Source organism: Camelus ferus, chromosome 1, assembly GCF_009834535.1.
Source record: "Camelus ferus isolate YT-003-E chromosome 1, BCGSAC_Cfer_1.0, whole genome shotgun sequence".
Classification (NCBI taxonomy): Eukaryota; Metazoa; Chordata; class Mammalia; order Artiodactyla; family Camelidae; genus Camelus; species Camelus ferus.
The window spans coordinates 104,092,274-104,098,273 of NC_045696.1; positions in this window are offsets into that span (position 1 = coordinate 104,092,274).

Genomic DNA, 6,000 nt, shown 5'->3' on the forward strand with positions numbered 1-6,000 from the left:
TTGCCCACTGAAAAGGCTCCCTCCCGATCCCAGAACAGTAGTTTTAGTCCAGCAACAACATATCCAGCCTCACGGATGAATATCTTGGCAGCTGCATACATAACCAAATAAGTCTTGTATTTTACTTAATAGATTTGGTTTTCTGTAGCAGTACGAGTACAAGAATTCCAAAACTATTTTCTATGTTTTCAGGTCTCAACGAATAAATGAATATACCAGTGTTGTCAGGGAATCAGAGTTCTTACTGTGGAGGAGAGGAGACACAACCCTGAAATGGGGCAAAGCAAGCAGATCCCTACAGAGTGACTGGAATTAGAGATACCAGTATTTCTAGCTTGTCCAGTGAAAGAGCCTGGGAGCGCTGACATGACTGGCAATGAGCACACTCCAGCACACAATTTTTGGTTTCTAAAAAGCATTCTTTGTTAAAAGGAATCAGGGCTTCTTGAAGAAACGACTGATTCAGGGACAAGATGAGTCTGGAACATTGGACTGTGACAGAAAATAAGAATATGAATAGATCAAAAGTGCAAGGAGACATCAGGAGGCAGTAAGCATCCAAATATTTGACAGTAATGGCTTATAATCAATTGAGTATAATAAGAATCCATACGTTCATCCAAGTCCATACATACAAAAGCTAAAGGACAGCAGCTCCTTGTTGTAGAATGCCGGCTAATAAATGCAGAAGAAATGACAGTATCAGAAAATTCACCACTTTGCTACCATTCTAGTAATAGAGCCAGGCAGGAATCATCAAGGGATACTAAAACATGTGGCTGAAAGTCTACTGAAGAACAGGATATTTACAGTCTCAATAACTCTCTCCACAAAAGCAATTATTAACAAGAAAGGAAAAATAGAATCTTAGCAGGCACCGTTTTAACAAAACTGATCAAAGTTAACACCACTGCTAATGGGACAAATCAACATCACTGCCTCCTGATATGTTGCACTGAGAAGAACACAACATCACTTCTGTGGTATTTGGGCCCAAAGGACACACCTGAAACTAATAAGGAAGAAATATCAGACAAACCCAAACTGAGGGACATTCTACAAAGCAAGTGGTATGACTTTTTAAAATACCGAAGTTATAGCAGAAAAAGAAAGGATGAGGAATCATTCCCGATTAAAGGAGGCTCAAGAGACCTGATAATTAAGTGTAATATATGACCCTGGATTGGATCCTGGGCCAGAAACAAATTTGCTATAAATTACATTGTTTGGATAATTTTGGAATACAGACTATAGATTAGATAATAGTAGTATTCAGTGTTAAAATTCCTGCCGCACTGCGGATATGTAAAATAATTCTTTGTTTTTAGGAAATATATAAGGAAGTAGGGGAGCATGATGTATGCAACTTACTCTCAACCAGTTCAGAGAGAAGAATGATGACACAAACATGGCAAAATGCTAACAATTGGTGAGCAGTGGTATAAGAGAGATGGCCAAGATTTTCTGCTACTCTTCTGATTGGGAGACAGAGACCAATTCCTTTCTTTAAATCTGAGCTGATCTAATGACTTATTAGACCACCAAAATGTGGGAGAAGTGATGCTCTGGGGCTTCCTTGACTACATGATGAGAAACTTCAAACCTTCAATCTGGACCCCTTGGAAAGCTTTCTCCAGGGGCCTCAAACTGCTATAAGACATCCAGCTCCCTGATACCCCCACACTGAAGAGGCCCTGCCTAGGTGCTCCAGTCAACACTTCCAGCCCAGCTCAGCCTTCCAGCCATCCTCACCAAGATGCCAGACATGTGAGTGAAGCTATCTTGGATTCTCCAGATCATTCCATCCACTAGCTGAATAGCATTCCATGACCTCTGTCAACACCACATGGAACAGAAATCACCCAGCTGAGCTCTGCCCAAATTCTTGACACAGAAAATCATGATACATCATATAAAGGTTGTTGTTTTAAGCCATTAAGTTTCAGGGTAGTTTTTTTTTTTTAAATATAAAGATAGATAACTAGCACTAGGTAGATTGATTAAAAATGGGCATTCTTTGTACTGTTCTTGCAACTTCTCTGTGTTTGATATCAATTTAAATTTAAAAAATTTAGGGCCATAAATTAATCATTAAAATGGGTGTGTATTTTTGCTTAAACCAAAAGCTTTTTCTCGGCAGGAAAATCATTTAGCAATTCCTAAAATCTATGCCAACCTCTAGACCCAAGTTGAACTTTTTGAGTGAAACCTTGTGAGTCAAGACCACGAAGGGGTTTGTTGAGCTTTGATGCTCAATGTGGAAACCAAGACTCATCAAGTGGAAACACACCTGCTAAAATGTGTCGCCTCTGTGCTCTGTCGTCATCAATCCAACTGCTTCTTCTGCTTCTCCTCTGGATCCTCAGCAGCACTTCAACTCAACGTGTCCTAAACCGAACTCACATTCTCACCAACCTGAGCCCCGACCCCCACTAAAGTAAACAAGCAATAACTGGATAAATCACCCAGCCCTCCTTCAGTGTTTGCTAATGGGAGAGTGGCTGCCCCACTGCATTTCGGGATCAGAACCAGAAATCTGGGAGTCACCCTGGATGCCTCCCTCGCCCTTGTTCTCCATCACCAGCTGTGTTGGTCTTGCCTCCTGATCTCTCTCCCATTTGTCCCGTTCGAACCAAGCCATTGCCTCTCACCTTCTAACCACTTCCCCTGGGTTTAATCCTGCCGTCCTGAGAGTTGGTCTCCAGTTCTCTGGGCAGCAGCTGCATTTAAAACACAAATCAGATCATATCACTTCCCTGCTTAAAACATTCAAAACTTCCTTTTGTCCTTGGACTTCCTTCAGGAAGCCATAAAGGAAAACTTTAAATTTAACTAGAAAAAAATGTGTCAAACTCTCTGAGGCAAAAATGAATACATATAAATTCTCATAAAGCAGGCTAAAAACAAAGAACAAATTGAAGGGAAATATTTGCAACACCATGCGACTAACCAAGAGCTATAGTCCTCATTATATAAAAGACCTAGCAAATCAACAAGAAAATGATCAACATCCAATAGCAAAATGGGTTTCAAACACAACAATTTAGTTCACAATAAAGAGAACAGTGGCATGTAAATACACAAAAAAGATGCTCCACTGCCCTCATAATTAAATAAATATGAAACTAAGGAAAAAAAAAAAAAGAGGGGGAGGGTATAGCTCAAGTGCTAGAGCACATGCTTAGCATACATAAGGTCCTGGGTTCAATCCCCAGCACCTCCTCTAAAAGTAAGTAAGTAAACCCAATTACCTTCCCCTACTAAATTTTTTTTTAAAGAAACAAACAAAAAAGTTGCCTATCAGGTTGGCATAGATTAAAAATTTTGAAAACACACAATGTTGATGAAGATATAAAGACACAGGCAATTTCCTATAAGGTTTGTATAATCATGGTTACAGATCTCAGGCACCCTTACTGTCAGAAGCCATGCCCTACATCATATGAAATATACTAAAATACTCATATGTCCTATATTAAAGCATAATTTTTACTGATACTGAAATACTGAAAGCATTTTTATAATTTTGCTTTTGAAATTACTTGGCTGTAAGTAATTCTTATGACGGGCTATTTAATTCATGACATCTGATTTCTCAACATTATACATAACTTGCGAATTCTCACAAAATGAGCCAAATACATAAACTACAAATTGTTTTCAAATATAATGAACTTTTCACGAAGAATACAAATAATACATTGTAGAGATATTTAATGAAATATTTATTTATCTCAAATTTGCAGTTTCCCTTTGTGTCAGGAAATTAATCCATACTGTTGAGTGCCCATTTTCCTAGGCCCCTGATGATAAGCCATGCCTATAGAACATTTTGATGGTGAAGGGGCCCTGGACAAACATCTCTGGAGGACAATTAGGCCATACCACTCAAAATTATATAGGTGCATGCTTTTCACCAAGAAATTCCACTGAAGTGAATTTATCCTGCACATATACTCACACATGTGCCCGCAAATATCTTTATAAGAGTGTTCCTGGCTACACTATAACAATAAAAAAAAAATGGAAAGAACTGAAAGTATCTGTCAATCAGAGATTGAGTTAAATACATAATGGCATGTCCACGCATTGGGGTACTGGGCAGCCCTTGAAATAAATGATGTATATCCAACTACGCCGATGTTGAAAAGTCTCTATTGTCTTGCATTTTCAAGTGTATTGTCAAAGGAACAAGTGAAGGTCCAAAACACCATGCATAGAACCGCATCCTCCGTCCACTCTCACACTAGCTGCCTTTTAGAAGAAGCTATATATGCATACACGTGTGTGTGTGTTTGTGAAATACTTCTGGAAGCATATATGAGAAAGTCTGACAGTGGTTATCTTCATGGAGTGGGACAGGGATGGGGGAGGACACTAAGTTTTCTTTGAATACAATCCATGAGTTATTTTCATCACCATTTAAGGAAGGGGTGAGAAGGGAAGGAGGCTGGGAAAAGGGAGGAGAAGGAAAACCAAATTCCTAAACTGGACCACAAAGTTCACATGATCAGGCCCTTCCATGATGCTGAAAGGCTTCGTCTCGTGTTCCGTGCCCTCCTGTCCTCCACGCTCTAGCTCACTGGTCTCTCAGGGCTGCACATTTCCAATGCTCCCTCCCGTCTCTGAGTCTTCACACATGCTGTTCCTTCTGCCTGGAACTACCCCCATGAGCACACATACTTCATTAACTTCTTCTTCTTCTTCTTCTTCTTCTTTTTTTTTTTTTAAGTATTTGCTGTTGGGTTTTCATTTGGCAGGTTGTATGTCACTTCATTAAATTTTACTTCTCTTTCCGATGATTTCTCGCTCCTAAGGGAGGCTTTCCCTGACCTCTCAGGCTGAGCCGGACTCCACTGTTACTCACTCTTAAAACTCCCTATGCTTTTAAAGTGTGGCACTCATCACAGCTTAAAATTCTGTACCTGTGGGTTGTTTCATGCCTGGTTCCCTTAGTAAATTGCTGAAAATCATATTCCTGTCATCCAGAGCCGTGTCTGACACATAGTAGGTGCTATGTCAATATTTAATGAGTAAATGAATCACCTACAGAGGAAGTGGGGGGGAAGTCTCCCCTGTGGAGGTACAGGGCATTGTTTATCCAGCGATTCCTCTTCTGTTCTTCCCACCCCCTTATTCTGAGCTAACAACTTCGCCTTCATCACAGAAAATCACTTCACAAAGGGCTTTCCCTCCATGCTGTCAGAACACCCAAGAATGAACACTGTCTTGTGGAGAATGAGGAAGGGTGTCAACAGCCTTCATTTTAATAATCTTAGATTTTTGTTGATGTCATGGTCTTTGGAATTCAACAAAATAAAAGCTCATTTTACATTGGACAACATTTTGTCACACATATGTAAGAAAGCTTAAAATAAATTTTAAAAGGAACAACTATATAGACCAAACAAAGGTAAAGGATACTTCCATTGCCAATATGGCCAAAGGACCTGATCCTCCCAGAGAAAACAATGAAAACTTTGGATAAATATACCAAAAACAAACAAACAAACAAACAAAAAAAACCTGAAGACGCTGAACAATGAACAAAAGCAGGCAGATTCTGGGAGACGTCTATACTTGGAAAAAATGAATGACACAGGGCGAGTTACTTACAAGTATGGCTTTTAGTGTCAAAGAAAGCCTAAGTCAGCAGGTAAGTCTCTGCTGGAAAAGCTTGCTTTTTGGTCTGAAAAAGTAGAGGACAGAGTTCAAGGCAAAGGTAGCCACTGAAAAGTGAAGGCAGATCCTGTAAAGGAGAGAGCCAGAGAGAGGAAGTTCCAAATTCAGTGCATAATCTCCACTCACATCTCTGGAACCACTGACCCATGCATGCCTTGGGCAGACTGTGAGCAGCCTCCTTAAGGGAAAAATGAGGTGAACCAAGGTTTGAGCTGCTACTCAAGAGAGAATTTGCAGTTGAAATCCAACAAAGGTAATTACCTGCTAAGAAACAAGTGAATAAACTTCCAAACTAGAATCTTGAATCTCTAGAAAATG